The sequence below is a fragment of the Acomys russatus genome, chromosome 27, assembly GCF_903995435.1.
Source record: "Acomys russatus chromosome 27, mAcoRus1.1, whole genome shotgun sequence".
Classification (NCBI taxonomy): domain Eukaryota; kingdom Metazoa; phylum Chordata; class Mammalia; order Rodentia; family Muridae; genus Acomys; species Acomys russatus.
The window spans coordinates 30,457,931-30,476,389 of NC_067163.1; positions in this window are offsets into that span (position 1 = coordinate 30,457,931).

The following is an 18,459-nucleotide window of genomic DNA, read 5'->3' on the forward strand; positions in this document are numbered from 1 at the left end:
AAAGTATTTAAATGTTTACTTTGTGCCACACGTTTCCACAGAACCTTCGCATTCCTCCCACCCTTAGTTTTTTAGTAGTGGCAAGTTAATAATGGTTTCTGAAAATTAAAAAGAAATTCCATCTCCTAGCAGGTCTTACAGGTACAACAGTCTGCTGAGAGGCTTACCCAGCTTTCCCTGCCCATTAGGAGAGCAATGGTGACCAAGATGAAGCTGTGAATCTCTCCCATTCTTCCCACTGAAAGAACTACGAGAAAAAGAATTCCTCATGAGACCGGACTCAATTGGTTCATCACATACAGCTCCAGAGCACTGGAGGGGCAGCCAGGACTGCATCCGTACTTACATTCAGCCTTCCATCACACAGAATGATGGGAATCAGCTCCATCAAAGCTTAGAAAGAATTGAACCTGCTCAGTAACACAGACGCACAAAGGGCTTCAGTTTCATCAAGGGCTCAAATGTGTGACTTCACGGGAGTGCCGACACAGACAGGCGCCTTCTGCAGAAAGACCTGACACCATATTTTGGCCCAGCCATTTTCTAGCTGTATGACTTTAAACAATTTCCTAAAGTGATCCTGCTCTGTAAAGTGGAGATGAGACTCCTGTCCGCCTTACAGTAGTGCAGACATTTTGAGATGCTATCTTTAGATATCTGGGTATGCATGAATACCAGATAATGATGTGAAATGCTAGTCTCCTAAGTAAGGGACTATTTATGTTTTTAGAAGAAGGAAGCTATAATAGAAGGTTGGTGTGCACTGTTTTCTTTCTCTCTCTTTCTTGAGGCAGGGTCTCACTGTGTAGCCTGCTGGTTAGTCCAGAACGTCCATGTTTGACAGGTTGGCCTTGGACTCACCTACCTGCTTCACGTTCCTTAGTGCTGCACACTGTCTTGATATCTTAACATGTAGGCAAGAAATCATAATGCTTTATTAAATTTGTGGAAGAAGGCTACCATTACAGCTGCGGTTTCTCCTCCCTCTGACTCCCCTCCTCCCTCCTTACCCTCCTCCTCCCTCTCCTCCTCTCCCTCCTCCCTCTCCTCCTCTCCCTTCTCCCCTCCCCTCCTCATCCTCCTTCTCAAGTCTCATTATGCAGCCCAGGCTGACTTTAAGTCCAAGACTTTTCTGCTTCTACCTGAAATGCCTGGCTTCTATCCCTTGAGATTGCCTTTCTCAGGGCTGAAGATTAAACCCCAGGAGCCTTGTGAATTCTGGGCAAGTTCTCTCCTGATAAGCTATATCTCAAGCTCTTTTAAATCAATTCTCAAGTCATGATTCCTGTTGAAAACATTTGCTCAGAATAACTGCTACAATGGTGAGTTTTTTCATAAACTTTAGAACTAATGATGAAAAATGTTTGCAGTTTTAAGTTTTATATACAATTTCAGCTGGAGTCAACTGCACTGTTTATTGGCCCATTTGTATTCTGATAGAACATATAACTGCTGATCTTTTCACCAACCACTTTCTCTGCCCCTTTGTAGCAAAATAACTGGTTCTTAAACTGTGTTACTCACTGGGATAGGCGGGGTAGAGTGGGGTAGGGGACTCAATGTCTTATAGGTGGTAGTAGTAAGGCCTTAGAATTTTGATCTGTTCTGTTTTGTTATTGTTGTTGTTGTTGTTTTGTATTTATTTATTAGGCAATATTCACTCTGTAGCCCAGACTGGCCTGGGACTCACTCTGTTTTCCAGGCTAACCTTGAACTTGGAGCAACCCTCCTTCGTAAACCACGACTACAGGTGTAAGCCACTAGAATGTGTTGAAGAGTTCCAGGTGATTCCAGTGACTATCACAGTTTCAGCATGGTGATTTAACACTTTAAACAATTATTTAAGTCCATGACTACAAATTAGGAAGGTCTCAGTTCCCCTGGCATCAATAAAACTGGTTGCAGAAGGGCAAGGACATTGATCAATGGAATAGAATTGAGGATCCATATACAAACAGCCTTCTACAGGTACCTGAGTTCTGATAAAGATGCCAACAATGCACACTTGAGAAAATACATCATCTCCAAAAATTTGTGCTAGTCAAACTGCATAGCTATGTGTAAAGGAATAAAATTGGACCCTTATCTCTGACCCTGACCAAAACTCAATTTCAAATAGATCTAGGACCACAACATAAAACACAATACCCTAAATCTCATGGGATCATTGGTTGGCACGGGAAAGAACTTTCTGCATAGGACCCCAGAAGTGAAGGAATTAAGGCCCAAATTTGATAAATGGGACCCCCATGAAACTAAAAAGCCATGGCAAAGAACATGATCATTTTAGTGAAGAGACAAGCTACAGAATAGGAAAAATCTCTGCCAGCTACACAGAGGATTAGTATCTAGAGTATACAAAGAACTCAAAAAATAAAACATCAAGGAAACAGACAACCCAATTAAAAAGTCAAACATGGAACTAAACAGTTCTCAAAGGTGAAATATAAATCTAGGTGAGAAACATTTTGTTTTTAATCTTCAATTTGCTTAATCATCGGGAACAGACAAATTAAAACTACTTTGAGGTTTTATTTCATCCTAGGCACAATGGTCCAGTTAGAAGAAAAAGAAGAAGCAGCAGTAGCCAGGCATGATGGTGCACACCTGTAATCCTAGCACTCGTGGGGTGGGGTGAGGGACACAGAGGCAGATGGATATCTGTGAGTTAGAGGCCAGCCTAGTCTACAAAGCTAGTCAAGGACAGCCAGGGCTACACAGAGAAACCCTGTCTTGAAAAAAACAAAAGAAGAAGATAAAGAGGAGAAGGAGGAGGAGGAGGAAGAGGAGGAAGAGGAGGAAATGACAATACATGCTGGCATGGATGTGGGAAAAGAGGAAAATATACACTTATCCACTGCTGGTGCAAGCATAACTGGTACAGCCACTATGAAAATCAGAGTGGAGGTCACTCAAAGAGCTAGAAATAGATCTACCATAAGATTTAGCTATATCACGCTGGAGCAGATTCTATATCCTGAGGCTGGAGAGATGGCTCAGAGGTTAAGAGCACTGACTGCTTTTCCAGAGGTCCTGAGTTCAATTCCCAGCAACCACATGATGGCTCACAGCCATCTAAAATGTGATCTAATGCCCCCTTCTGTCATGCAGGCAGAGCACCGTATACATAATAAATAAATAAATCTTTTAAAAGAAAATTCTATATCCTGATGTTAAGAGACGAGTTCACCATCCTCTATTCAGGATAGCTAGATGTCCACCATGTCCACCAACTAATGAATGGATAATGAAAATGTGCTACATTTATACAACAAAATTTTATTCAGCCATTAAGGAAAATGATATTTAAAAAAAGAAAAATGAAAAATTTCAAGTAAATGGATAGAGCTAGAGACAATTATTCTGAATGAGGTAACCCAGACCACAAAAGATAAACATCTCCTGTTTTCTCTCACTTGTGTATGTTAGCTTTGAATCTTCAGTTATATGTGTTTCCTTTGGAATACCCATAGAGGTTACAAAATCAGTAAGTGGTCACTGGTACTGGAGCTTTTGAGTTCTATACAGTGGTACAAGAGATTAAAGGGGATTAGTAGAACTGGAAGGACTCTGAGAGGCAAAAGTAGTTGATGACTGCATTGAAATTGTGTTTTCTGGACATGAGAGTTCATATGCACATGAATTTATAGTGCCTATGATTGCATGCTAAAACCTGCACAAGATTCATCCAGAGTGAGTTGTAAAGACCCACCTTCTTCTGAGGAGCTATTGGCAATTGGTGGCTGATGAGGGAGAGTTAACTCTCTTCATAGACATGGCCTGGGAGAGGCTACTTATGCTCCAATAGGTGGTCCACACCCGTGGATATAGAGGCAAAAGTTTTTTGGTTTTTTTTGTTTTGTTTTGTTTTGTTTTTAAGTCAGTTTAAAAAAAAAAGCACATGAAGTTGGGAGAGCACAGTAGTGGATAAGGAAGGAAGGAATTGGAGGGGAGAGTATAGAGAATGGTAGATGGATTTGATAAACTTCTTTTAAAAGATATAAACATTAAATAAAAAGTTAAGAGCCAGGTGGTGGTGGCGCACGCCTTTAATCCCAGCACTCGGGAGACAGAAGCAGGCGGATCTCTGTAAGCTCGAGGCCAGCCTGGACTACAAAGCAAGTCCAGGACAGCCAAGGCTACACAGAGAAATCCTGTCTCAAAAACAACAAAAAAAGTTAAGAACAGGTAAATAAAACATGCTTTGGAAGAGATAGTTATATCTTATATATAGTTTTTATGCCTATATAAGCATTATGCTACATATTATTTGACATAAATTTTGCTTTACTTATAAAGCAAGCTATCTTAGTCGTAACAAGCTGGAGGACACGCCCTCCATCCTTAGAACTACATGATGGAAGGAGAGATGGGGTACCAGGAAGTTGCCCTCCAACCTGCATACATGCAGCCATGCACATGTCTACACACACACACCACACCACACATATAAACCAACAAACAAATAAATAAATGGTTTTCTAAATTAAAGAAATCTTGCTTAGCATAATATTTAACAGAAAAAAGATTAAAGCCAATGGAAACATTTTGACAGGTTTCTGTCTCTTGGTTGACTCGTGTTACCAACTCAACACCAGCCCCTTGTCCTGCAGATCTTCAAACAAAAAGACATTTTAGAATGTCGTATCTTTTTCAAAGGGTGTACATTAATGTAATTATCAAACACATTCCCAGGAATATGCCAAGTCTTTTAAATTTTATATGTCCTGATTTGTACTTCTACCCAACATCTACCTCATAATGGAAAAATTTGGGGGATATTATGAAGTTTTCTTTGAAAGTCTGGCCTTGGCCAGGGAAATGGCTTAGCAGATAAAAGCACTTTGCAGAAGGCCATGTGTGGTGGTTTAGATGAGCAATGCCCCTATAGTCTCAGGCATTTGAATAGTTGATGCCGCCCATTGGGTGGCATTGCTTGGGTAGGCTCAGAAGATGTGGCCTTGCTGGACGAGTTGTGTCAATGCGGTCAAACTTGGAGGTTTTAACACCTCTAGCCATACATAATTTGTTCTCCCTGCTTCCTGTTTGTGCTTCAAAATGTGAGCTCTCAGCTTACTGTGCCAGCTGTACCTACTGCCTCTGCCTGACAATCATGAACTCTAAGTCTGGAACCATAAGCCCAAAGAAATGCTTTCATAAATTGCTAAGGTCATAGTCACAGAAATAGAAAAGTGACTACTATACTTTACTACCTGAGATTGACTCCCAGAACTCATGGTGGGAAGGAAAACACGACTCAGAGAGTTGTCCTATGACAACAGACATGGCTGCATTCATACACACATCGTGCCACCCCCTCTTTCATACACACACACACACACACACACAAATAAGTAATTTAGATGAAAATCTAGTCTTCATTATTCATGATATTGAACATCTTTTACTTTGCAATCTAGTTTATACTAATATCATGCCATTCTTTAACATTCACTATGAATGGTTGTATTCTATACTATTTTTGGTTTAGGTATATTGACTTATAAATAATTATACCTTAAAATTATTATAACATTAGTTACCCCTCAAAACTGTCTTCAAATAGCTGCTCTCAGATAGGCTATATTATTCAATATGAATTATTTAAAGGAGGCTGGGGATGTAGTTCACTGGTAGAATATGCATCACATGAGTAAGGTTCTTGATTCAATTCCCGGAGCCTAAATAAGTAAATTGTTTTAAGGCTATAATTTTTCATTCATGACCCAGTAAGACACACACACACAGAGAGAGAGAGAGAGAGAGAGAGAGAGAGAGAGAGAGAGAGAGAGAGAGAGAGAGAGAGAGAGAGAGACAGAGAGAGAGAGAGAGAGAGAGACAGACAGACAGACAGACAGACAGACAGACAGACAGACAGACAGAGACAGAGACAGAGAGACCAGAGAGACAGACAGACAGACAGACAGATAGACAGAGACAGAGGGCCACGTGTGTATGTGTGTGTATATGTGTGTGTGTGTGTGCATGTACTTGCATGTGTTGTGTGACTTTTTTGATATAGGGTCTCCCTATATAACTCTTGCTAACCTAGAACTCCTAGTGTTGCCCAGTTTTGACACAAACTTGGAGTGATCCTGTTGCTTCTGCCTCCCAAATGCTGTCTTACAGGCATGCGCTACCCACCACTCCCCATTTCTGACTAACTGTGTAAAACTTAGCAAATTATACTGCATTAAACTTAAAGGCAAAAACGTCTAACTTTGGAAATAACTTTGCTTTGGCTAATACATGTCTTTTATAAGTAGAATCACAAAACATAGTATGTTAGTAGCATGTAAAAATTTTAAATGATATGTTTTGAATGGGCCATTATGAGATGATAGACTCTGACAGAGAAGCAGATCAGTGCCTTGCTTAGTAATCATAAGAGAAGCTTCCTCCTGTGACAGAGGAGACCAAATCAGAGACCCACAGCCAGACTTTATGCCGAAAGTGAGAGACCTTGGAGCCCTCAGCACTAAACAGTGTGTTTCCATCAAATCCTTCCCCTCGGGCCTCAGGGAATCCTGAAGAAGAGGAGGCAGAAAGAGTGTAAGAGCCAGAGGGTGTGTGGGACATGAAGAAAACAAGGCCCTCTGAATCAATATGACCAATGCACACATGAACTCACAGAGACCCAGGCAGCATGCACAGGGCCTGCACAGGTCTGTAGCATGTCCTTGGCGTATATATATATATATTATACTTCCAGTTTAGTGTTTTTATGGATTCCTGGGTGTGCAAACAAATGAGTGTTTCCTGTGCCTTCTTTTGGAATCTTTTCCTTCTGTTTGTTTGTCTTGTCCAACTCTGATGTGTTTTTGTTTTCTGATATTACATTATTTTATATTAATCCCTTAGAAGCCTGTTTGTTTTCTATGAGAGACAGAAAGGGAGTAGATCCAGATTTGGGGTGGGGATGAGAACTAGGGAGGAACAAGGAGGAGTAGCGGGGGTAGCAGAAACTTTTCAATAAAATGAAAAAGAAAAAAAATTTAAAAAGGAAAAAGTTACTGAAGTCAGTATATTTTCTAACTTAGTAGTTACACATGAGCTACAACCTTAATTTAGACAGTTAAAATTTTACTCATAAGCACAGCCTGAGAGGCTCATGATATGCTGCTTTTTCCAAACTTGCCCTCATATCTGAAAGTGGAAAATAACTATACCCTTGTTATTTATATTAAGTATTTATATCTTTAAAAAGCTCTAAAAATCTCCAAATAGCTGAAGTAAAGAAAAGCATTTGGGAAACTCAAATCACAAGGTGGTCTACTCTGTTTTTCATTCTCTAGACTGAAATGGAAAGTCCTACTTTGAACTGCCATCCAACTAACTCAAAACATAAGGATCCTGGAAGCTAATTAAATTCTAAATCTCTCCTCCAAATTACAGATCTGCCTTATTGTCAACCATCCCACTCTCTCTCAAAACCCAGTGGGTTAAGTTAATAATGACAAGATGTGATTGAGATTGATTTACATTCAGAATTTTAGATGCACCAAGATAGGAAATATATTTTCTTCCAGGCTGTCAAATACAAATAGACAAAACACTATGAATGTAACATTTATATAATTCCTGATTGTGTCATAGTTCTTCTTGCTATAGGTAGTTTATTGTATATATGTATAATAATATAAATGCATATGTAAAAAACCCAATGGGTATTTTTTTGTGTGTGTCATGGTGACTGTCAGTCACTCTCATGAAAAAAGGTGGCATTATTACAGTCCAGGCAAGAATACAGAAAAGAACTCACCTCAAATCAAAGTAAATCCGTACTCAGCTAAGCTCAGTGCAGACACAGCCTCCCAGGAACTGAAGTCAGAATTTCTAAATGATCGCCTCTGTTATTTGATTAGAAACAGGCAAAGTTGATTCTGGCTTTAATCCAGAAACCGCATGAGGAAATCAGTTTAACTGGAAGAAATAAAATAAATAAATAAATAAAATAAATCGAGGGCAAACCCCAAAACTCTTACATTTTCAATTTCTCCCATTTACATGAAATTTTATGGGATTACATATCTTTATTTCAGCCTTTTATAGTCGTGTTCACCCAGAAAATCTTGTGCTTTATGCTAAAACCGAAGAGCATCTGAAGCCTTGCCTTATAGACATTAAAGTTAATAAATTGCCACCTGCAAAGAGGGAAACAAAAGTATAATTTCAACTAAGACACAAATAGAGGCCACATTTTTCTCAGGTATGAAAACATCACCATCACAGCTTTATAATTGGCAAGATGGGACGGTTAGTTTATTTGATCTTTAATTATAAGTGTAATTTTGTCTTTATTCTTGAGAACTTCATATATGAAAACATGAAATATTATTATACCCACCTTATCATATTCCCCTTCCAGTTTCCCTATGTCCTCTACAGCGTGTTCCTCTTCCAACTTCATTTATTCCCCCATTATTATGTGTATTCCTTTCTTTTTTACATATACATTTATATTATTACACATATATACAATAAGCTACATACAGCAAGAACCACCACGAAACAGTCAGAAATTATATAAATGTTACATTCATATTGTTTTGGCTATTTGTATTTGACAATCTTGAAGAAAACATCTTTCTTCTGAGCCTAAAATTCTGAATGTAAATCAATATATTTCATATCTTATCTCTATCAACTTAAAATGTCTATCTAGACCTAAAAAAAAAAAAAAATCTTAACCCCGAAACAGATCAACTGAATTGTAAAACTAAGCTATCTTGTCTTCAACCCCATGAGACTTGAGAAGGAATAAAATTAATTACCTGAGTAAACATGAAGTGCAGGTTAGTAGCATCCAAAATGAAAAAAAACAAAAAATGACAGAGAAGGATTGCTGCTTGAATAGTCACCATCTATAGCATTGGAGCATCATCTTCAGCCTTCTGGCCCAGTATATCTGACAGACATATTTGTGAGGCAGGAACTATTGAGGACTTGCTTACCCTGTCTTGGCAGAGTTTGGGTGTCGACTCTGCTTGCATCTAAGCTTGCCTATTTTTAGCAGATTTCTGTCAGTGGTTGAAATGAGGACATTTTTGCCCAGTGCCTGGTTTGTCACATTTGAAGCCATCTCCATAAGGAAGTTCTCTGATGCCCATCATCATCTTTGAGGTAGGCTGGGTGTTGCCAGGAGTTAACCTGTCTTGTCCAAAAATCTTTAAAATAATAACAACATCTTTAAATGCCATATTCTGTAGGTATCTGAGGTTTTTGAAGACCTTATCTAACTATTTTACCTTATCAACCTATAGAATTATATCTATCTGTTAAACCTAGGATGTATATTTTTGTGATGAAAATAGACTAGTAATAGACCATAATTTGATCAACTTACAATAATTTGTATTACTTAATTATCCTAAACAGTCTGCAATAGCACTTTCAAAGTATTGGAAGTAAACCTTGTATTATAGTTGATTTGTATGGCATGTTTGTTTGTTTGTTTTTTGATACCACCCTAAATTCCAATTAGTGGTGACCATATGTGAGTGTATGCGGAGCTGTCCATTAGCGACAGTGTTCTATGGCATGAAGAATTGTGACAATTACCTGTAAGCATTAGTTATACTCTCAGAAAGCTGTTCTTTTTTTCTTTTTAGGCCTCTGGAGCAAACTCGAATGTGTAATAGGTAAATTTTCACATTCTGTGAAATTGTGTAACAATGTCAGACTGGAAACCCAGGTCATTGCTTCTCTTCTCATTCTGATGTAACTCAAGTGGTTGTTTGCCATTTGTTCTGTTGCCCCTATTTCTTAATTCAGATTCCAGTAAAACGTAAGTTGTTTTCCTTCTGTCCTTTGGTGTGTACTGTGCAAAAAGATTACCTGTATGTGACCTTCCCGGTAAAGACTTTTATGAACTACTTAGAAAATCTGGAAGTTCTTATAGAAAAGTTAGTCCTGATGACTTGAAAAAGAAAAGAAAAGAAAAGAATGTCATTTAAACTGAAGTGATCGGGCAATGGTCACTCATATTTGACTCCCATATAAACATTCTTTTTTCTCCTTTTTAAAAAAAAAAAAAAAACCTGAAGTGATCAACATGCACGGGAGAAATGAAGTCATGACATTTGAAATGGTGACATGTATGGGAGAAATGAAGTTATGACATTTGAAATGGTGACATGTATGGGAGAAATGAAGTCATGACATTTGAAATGGTGACATGTATGGGAGAAATGAAGTTATGACATTTGAAATGGTGACATGTACGGGAGAAATGAAGTCATGACATTTGAAATAGTGACATGTATGGGAGAAATGAAGTTATGACATTTGAAATGGTGACATGTACGGGAGAAATGAAGTCATGACATTTGAAATAGTGACATGTATGGGAGAAATGAAGTTATGACATTTGAAATGGTGACATGTATGGGAGAAATGAAGTCATGACATTTGAAATGGTGACATGTATGGGAGAAATGAAGTTATGACATTTGAAATGGTGACATGTATGGGAGAAATGAAGTTATGACATTTGAAATGGTGACATGTATGGGAGAAATGAAGTTATGACATTTGAAATGGTGACATGTATGGGAGAAATGAAGTCATGACATTTGAAATGGTGGAGAATTCAAATTCCTGCCATTAAAAGGAAAGGATGAAAAGTTAAAGCTAATGTGATAATAACCTCTGTGAGGGAATATAATATTTTGAACTTATCTTTCTTTCTTGTATCATTTTGCTTTCTCCACATTCAAAAAAAGTTGATAAGCTCTACAGTCTGCAGGAAAGACAGCAGTGACAATAGCAAGAACTACCACGTTTGCCACATGTTCTACGTGCCAGGTATAGTAAGAACAGGTTTTTTTTTTTCCTTTGCCTTTTGGTGGTGCTGAAGATCTAAGTCATGCTGAGAGGCTGCTTTGCCAATAAGCTATAGCTCGCCGCAGTTAACTGCATTAACTCAGCCCCAACACCTTACTAGGCTATCAACTGTCTGCACCTCACAAGTGAGGAAATAAGGCACAGATGTTTAAGAGACTTGCCAACAGCCATGCAGCTATGAAGAGGTGGAGCCAGAGCTCAAGGACAATCTGACAATGATCCTGACAATGCTGTCAATCAAGTACTTGGTTCAAAACATTGTCCCAAAAGAAACCCAAGAAAAGATAACCAGACGGTAAGAACAAAATTTAGGGTCAACATCCTGTAAAGGCATGGCCAAACTTCAACTTCTAGGAGTTTGATTTGGGGAGGGGCACAGAACAGTGTGGAAGAACTGTCATAAAGAAAGATTAAAAAAGAAAAAACACTGAGTGTGATGGCACAAGACTGTACTATCAGCACTCAGGAGTGTGAGGCAGGAAGATTACAGATTCTAGGCTAGCCTAGGTTACTAACTCTCAATATATTGGAAGGAGGGGGCCAAGGAGAGAGAAAGGGGAGAATGTTGGTAGTATAGGCAGGAAGCACTTATCTAGCATGGCACAAGACCTCTCCTCAAAAAAAAAAACAATTTTTAAAAAGTCAAAATTGCAATCTTGCATGATTGTATAAAACATTGAAAATGAGTATCAGCTGAAATCACCAGCTGAAAGAAGTGTAAGGAAAAGAGAGAGAGAGAGAGAGAGAGAGAGAGAGAGAGAGAGAGAGAGAGAGAGAGAAATAAGAGGAGAAGGCTGGACTTAGTGTTGAAGCAATGGACCAGAAACAGAAAGGCCATGGTGCATACTTTTAAGGCATGAGTATTTGTGTGTAAAGAGAATATCTTGTATATTGTATACATACATTGTCTGTCAATTAAAAAAAAAAAAACTGTGGTAGAATAGAAGGTAGGACATCTTGGAGGCAGAAAGGATTCTAGGATAGAGTCAGGTGGAGGAGATTTGCCCAGGAAGATGTGAGAACTACAGATGCATAGTACCTGAGTACAGGTAGCCAGCCATGTGGCAGGATGCAGATTAGAATTAGAATAAATGGGTTCTTTTAAGTTGTGAGCTAGTCAAAGAAGAGCCTAGGTATATGGCCTTAGGTATTTGTAAATATATTTTGAGTCTGGGTCGTTATTCTGGAAGCGTGGGGATGGGAGGAAAACCATTCAACATTTGTGTATTGATAGGATCTCATGTAGCTCAGGCTGGCCTGGAACTCTGGATCCTCCTGCCTCCACTCCTTAATGTCGCAGGGTGCTGGGATTACAGGCATTCAATTCTACACTTAATTCATTCCAAGAGAGCACTTCTACCAACTGAGCTGTTTCTTCATGACCAATGCCTAATAGGTTTTTGTTTTGTTTTTAAATTTTACTTATTTTATATGTGGGTGTTTTGTCTGAATATATGTTTGTGTATTACGTGTGTGCCTAGTGCACACAGAGGGCAAAGGTGTTGCATTCCCTGAGACTGACTCACAGAGGTTAGTGAGCTACCATACAGGTGCTGGGAATCAAACCTGGGTCTTCTGAAAGAGCAGCTAGTGCTCTCATCCGATGAGCAATCCCAGCCCTGCCATAGTTTTGTTGTTGTTTTGTTTTGTTTTTGAAGCAGGGTCTATGTAGCTCTGACTGTCCTGGAACTCACTATGTAGATCAGGCTGGCCTCAAACTCACAGAGATCCACTGTCTACTTCTTTCAAGTGCTGGGATTAAAGGTGTTCACCACCATACTTGGCTCCCAATGCATGGGTTTTAAAACAAGCTTCACCGAGCAAAACTGTGAGATCATTAAAGTTCACACCTCATAGAAGCTGGATTTATATGGCTCTCTTAGAGAAATCTCTGGACTAACTTGTTCTTGAATATTTAACCTGTGAAGGCTCAACTAACCTGGCTAGCCCTCAGTAATAGAGATAGAGACCTATTAATTTATTTAAACAATAACTGAAGGCACAATTTAAATCAATTTTCTAAGCTAGGTGCGTGCTTTCCAGCTTCATTCCCCAAGTTACTTGCCAGTAAGTCATCTTGTCTAGGGTAGATCTGCTCCATTGGGTGACATTTTCTTTCTTTCTTTTTTTTATTAATTTATTCTTGTTACATCTCAATGCTTATCCCATCCCTTGTATCCTCCCATTCTTCCCTCCCTCCCATTTTCCCATTATTCCCCTCCCCTATGACTGTTCCTGAGGGGGATTACCTCCCCCTGTATATGCTCATAGGGTATCAAGTCTCTTCTTGGTAACCTGCTGTCCTTCCTCTGAGTGCCACCAGGTCTCCCTCTCCAGGGGACATGGTCAACTGTGAGGCACCAGAGTACGTGAGAAAGTCATATCCCACTCTCCACTCAACTGTGGAGAATGTTCTGACCATTGGCTAGATCTGGGTAGGGGTTTAAAATTTACTGCCTTTATTGTCCTTGGCTGGTGCCTTAGTTTGAGCGGGACCCCTGGACCCAAATCTGCCTATCATAATGTTCTACTTGTAGGTTTCTAGGACCCTCTGGATCCTTCTACTTTGCTATTCTCCCATGCTTCTCTCATTTAGAGTCCCAATAGGATGTCCTCCCTTCTGTCCCAGTTTCCTGGTAAGTGAAGGCTTTCATGGGACATACCCCTTGGGCTAGTATGCAGATATAAGTGAGTATATACCATTTGAGTCTTTCTGCTTCTGGGTTAACTCACTCATTATGATCATTTCTAGCTCAATCCATTTAGCCACAAATTTTGGGAATCCCTTGTTTTTAATAGCTGAGTAGTATTGCATAGTGTATATGTACCACAGTTTCTTTATCCATTCTTCTACTGATGGACTTTCTCCATCTTCTTCCTTCTCTCCCTCTCTCAGTCTCATGGTCCCTACTTGAGACCACTACCACCCCCAGCCCAGGAACCAAAGCCCCGCCTATTTCTATTCTGCCCAGTAATTGGCTGTCAGCAACTTTATTTAACCAATCAGAGAATATGGAGAGCAAAGTTTGCACATCATTCAGTGTATGTGAGGATATGCTCATCTAGACTGTATCCAGATCTTGGGACCCAGTACTTAGCATTTGAATACACAGCAGCCCCAGAGCAACTCCCAACACTAACTCAATACTTTCTTTCTCAAGGACTGTATGAAATACAATGCTAATATATTAATACAGAAAAAAAGAGAACTGCTTTGTAACCTGTTGAGATATTTTACCTAGAAAACCTGCTAATTGTGGGCTGTGACTCTGAATTAAAAACCAAACACAGAAACTTGGAAAACAGAAGACATTGAAAAATCTTGGGGACTTTCTTTAAAAGAAGGTCAGATTCACTGTTTTTCTTTGGTCCAAGAACACTTTCATTGGGCAGAAGGTACAACTCTTTCACTCTCTGCTCCTGGGATGGGTCAGCTAAGCAGTGACAAATAAATACATTTCTTCTCAGTTGGGCATGGTGGCACACACCCTTAATCCTAGCACTTGGGAGGCAGAGGCAGGTGGATCACTGTGAGTTTGAAGCCAGCCTGGTCTACAAAGCGAGTCCAGAACAGCCAAGGCTACACAGAGAGACCCTGTCTCGGGGGGTGGGGGCTGGGGGGGGGGGGAAACAAAACCCAAAACATTTCTTCTCTTTTTGGAAACCTCACCCAGAGAACTCTTCGTTGTATACATCAGACACAGGGCAGCTGTCACCTGAACCCACTGGCCTCTGCATTGTGTCTGCTGGATTGATTGCCTACCTGGTATGTGATATTTGAGCAAAGCCCAGGGTGAAGGTTTCACTTTAGTCTGTGCATCTCCTGCCGACTCAAACCATAGCAGTGACAGGTCGGCTCTCAGCCACATCATCACGTAGACCCAGGTAACTGATCTTCTTTTAGTGTTCTTCTGGAGTTATATGGTTCTCTTTTTAAAATACTACTGATTTGTTTCACCAGGCACAGAAAATACTGAGTTCCACTATAGTATTTTCATTGTGTTTTGTTCATAATCACCTCTCATTACCTTCCCTTACTCCCCTTCTGTTTCCTGCTGGCCCCATTCTTTCTCCCAGAGATTGATCCTCTTTTCTGTTTTCATGTCATGTGTGCATATGTAAAACTAGAGTGTGTGAGAGGGGGAAAAAAAGCAACATTTTTTTCTTTCTGTTTTCCCCCATTACTCTTATTTCCCCTCTTCCTTTTAAGTTGCCTCACCATGTGTCCTCTGTATACCTTTATGTCCGGTGTATATAGTTTCAAATATAGATTCCATATATGAGTAGAAACTTGCAATATTTGATATTTTGAGTCTGGCTTGTTTTACTTAACATGGTAGTCTCCAGATCCATCCATTTTCCTGCAACTTACATAATTTTATTTTTCTTTACTACTGAATAAAGCTTGCGTGTGTGTGATGTTTCTTTGTTGACCCCTCTATTGATAGACATATAGGCTGGCTTCTTCTCAGCTATTGCAAATATGAGCCGTACAGTTAAGAAATCATTGCCTCATTTTACTGAAGACTGACATCTGCATTGTTTAAGAGGATCCATCATTCTTCACTTCAGCAAGTAATTTTATCTCCTTGAACATCAATTTTCTCATCTGTAAAATTAAGTGATTGAATCAACTCACACATAAGATCCACTTTTATTTCTTATTTATTTATTGCTTAATTCTTACTATTTACAAAGCAACAATAACAAAAAACCTACCTTACTATCTTAGTTAGGGTTACTATTGCGGTGATAAAGCACCACAACCAAAAGTAAGGTGGGGAGGAAAGGGTCTGTTTGGCTTACAGTTTCACATGGCTATTCATCATTGAGGGATGTTGGGACAAGTATTCAAACTGGAAACAGGAACTGATGCAGAGGTCATGGAGGGATGCTGCTTACTGAATTGGTCCTCATGGTTTTCTCAGTCTGCTTTCTTGTTTTGTTTTGGTTTTTTGTTTGTTTGGTTTTGTTTTTTGAGACACGGTTTCTCTGTGTAGCAGCTCTGGCTGTAGTCCAGGCTGGCCTCGAACTCACGGAGATCTGCCTGCTTCTGCCTCCCAAGTGCAGGCATTAAGGGGGTGCACCCACCACCACCTAGCCTCTCAGCCTACTTTCTTACAGAACTCAAGACCACCAGTCTAGGGATGGCACCACCCACAATAGGCTGGGCCCTCCCCCATCAATCACTAATTAAGAACACGTTCCACAGGTTTGTCTACAACACAATATTATGGAGGTGTTTTCTTAATCACAGTTGTCTCCTTTCAGATGACTAGAGCTTGTGTCAAGATGACATTAAACCAGCCAGCACACTCAGCCTATGATATAGATAACATAAGACAGAACTTCACAGATAACGAGGCAGCAATGACACACTGTCATGTGTAAGTGATCAAGGTTAAAGCCAATATTGGATACAGAATCCTGTGGATGATCCTTTCATTGCTCCCTAGTGCTCTCTGCAGACCATGACAGAGCTGTTGCAGTCCTCAAGTGAAACCCCTATAGTATTGTCTGAAAGTCAAGCTGTCTTGCTCTGCTCCTGGCGCACTCTGGGAGCTTAAGAGTTGCCCTGATCCCTTTGAACAAGCTGCTGGTACTTCAGGTGGATGTTTTGTTTTGAGACATGACTATGTAGCCCGAGCTGGCCTTTGAATCCCTCACCTCACCACACACTCTTGCCTTTGCTTTCCAAATGCTGAGGTTACAAGAGATCAAATTTCCCATGAATGAGATAGTTTTGAACATGCTTTATCCTTACCTCCTCTCTTGCCTCATAAAAAGGAGAAAAACTTCTACCTCCCCAGAAAAGATAAGAATAAAAACTGCTAACGTCATTACCAGCACAGTAAAGATAAACAGTTATGTAGAAAAATATTGCTTTATATTTAAACAAGGTTTCCATTTCAGAACATAATCTGGATTTTAGTTTTACATATTAAGATCTCGTTAAAAGGTCACACATGGACTGGAGAGGTGGCTTAGAGGTTAAGAGCACTGGCTGCTCTTTTAGAGGACCTGATTCAAGTCCCAGAACCCACTTGGGTTCACAATTGTCTAACTACAGTCCCAGGGGACCTGATGCCCTCTTCTGGCCTCTCTAGGCACCATACACACATGTAGTACACAGACACATTCATGCAGATAAAATACCCATGTACATAAAAGTAAATAAAAATTAAAAGAAAGAAAGAAAGGGTCACATACCAAAACCAGAAAAGTTTTCTCCTCATAGGAAATACAGTTCTTTCCCTAGCAGAAATCAAATTGTCATCAAAATTGTCCTAATAAATATGAGACATTGATTCCACATTTTGATTTGTGCTTTCTTCACAAACTCCTCAAAAATTAAGATGATGAAACAAAAAGATATCAACTGGCAATATGAAAGAAATCACAAATGAGATATGAGATAAAAGATTGCAAGTACCAGCTGAGCGTAGTGTCTCACGCCTTTAACCCGAGCACTTGGGAGGCAGAGGCAGGTGGATCTCTGAGTTCCAGGACAGCCAGGGCTAGACAGAGAAACCTTGTCTCAAAAACAGAAACAAAATAACAACCCCTCCCCCCAACACACTCACAAAACTCACAAGTGCTTTTCAGAAGAGGGTTTAAAAGACACACACACACACACACACACACACACACACACACATGCACTCACACAATCAAGGACGACAGTTGAGGCAGAAAAATAGAAGGACTAGAGAAATACTATATGTAGTCCAACTTTAAGACTCCTTCCTCACTCAGCTGTAGTTTCTACCCTCTTCATTCTTACACTGCTCACACTTTGCCCTTCTTATTTTATAACTAGAAGAATCTGATCTGGAAAGGATTTTCATTTAAGTCTACCAGGAACACTGGAAGGAATAAGACATGATTAGAAAAAAATAAATGAAAACACGCATGATAAAGAGCGAGGCCAGCACTGGAGAGATGGTTCAGTCCACAAAGTGCTTGTGCAAACCCCCAAACCCAAGTATAAAAAAGGGGGGCATGCCAGGCGTGGTGGCATGTGCCTTTAAGCCCAGCACTTGGGAGGCAGAGGCAGGCAGATCACTATGAGTTTGAGGCCAACCTGGTCTACTAAGGGAGTCCAGGACAGCGAAGTCTACACAGAGAAACCCTGTCTCAGAAAACAAAATAAAATAAAACCCAAAAGGAAATAAAGGAGGGGGGAGCACACATTAAACAAAATCTGGGCATGGTGACATGAAGTCGTAATCCTAGCACTGGAGAGGCAAAAACTGGTAGATGCCTGAGGCTTGCTAGGCAGTCAGTTTATCCTACATGGCCAGATTCAGGACCATCAGAGGCCTTGTCTCAAAAAGAAAAATCTGTCTGATTCTCCCTTCAGGCCTGTACAAGAAGAATGTAATGGTGATGAGGATGATGAGGATGACGATGATGATGAGGAGGAGGAGGGTGACAACGACAAACATTTGTCAGGAATGTAACTTCAGCTTCCATAAAGCTGGTATCCTCTTCATCCATTGTTCTAGTTAAGATACAATGGAGTGATTACTTGGTACTTCAGTTTCTCATGTATTTGAACTTTGTCTTACCTCTGATTATATACCTGAGAGTATATTGGCTATCTAGCAGAAA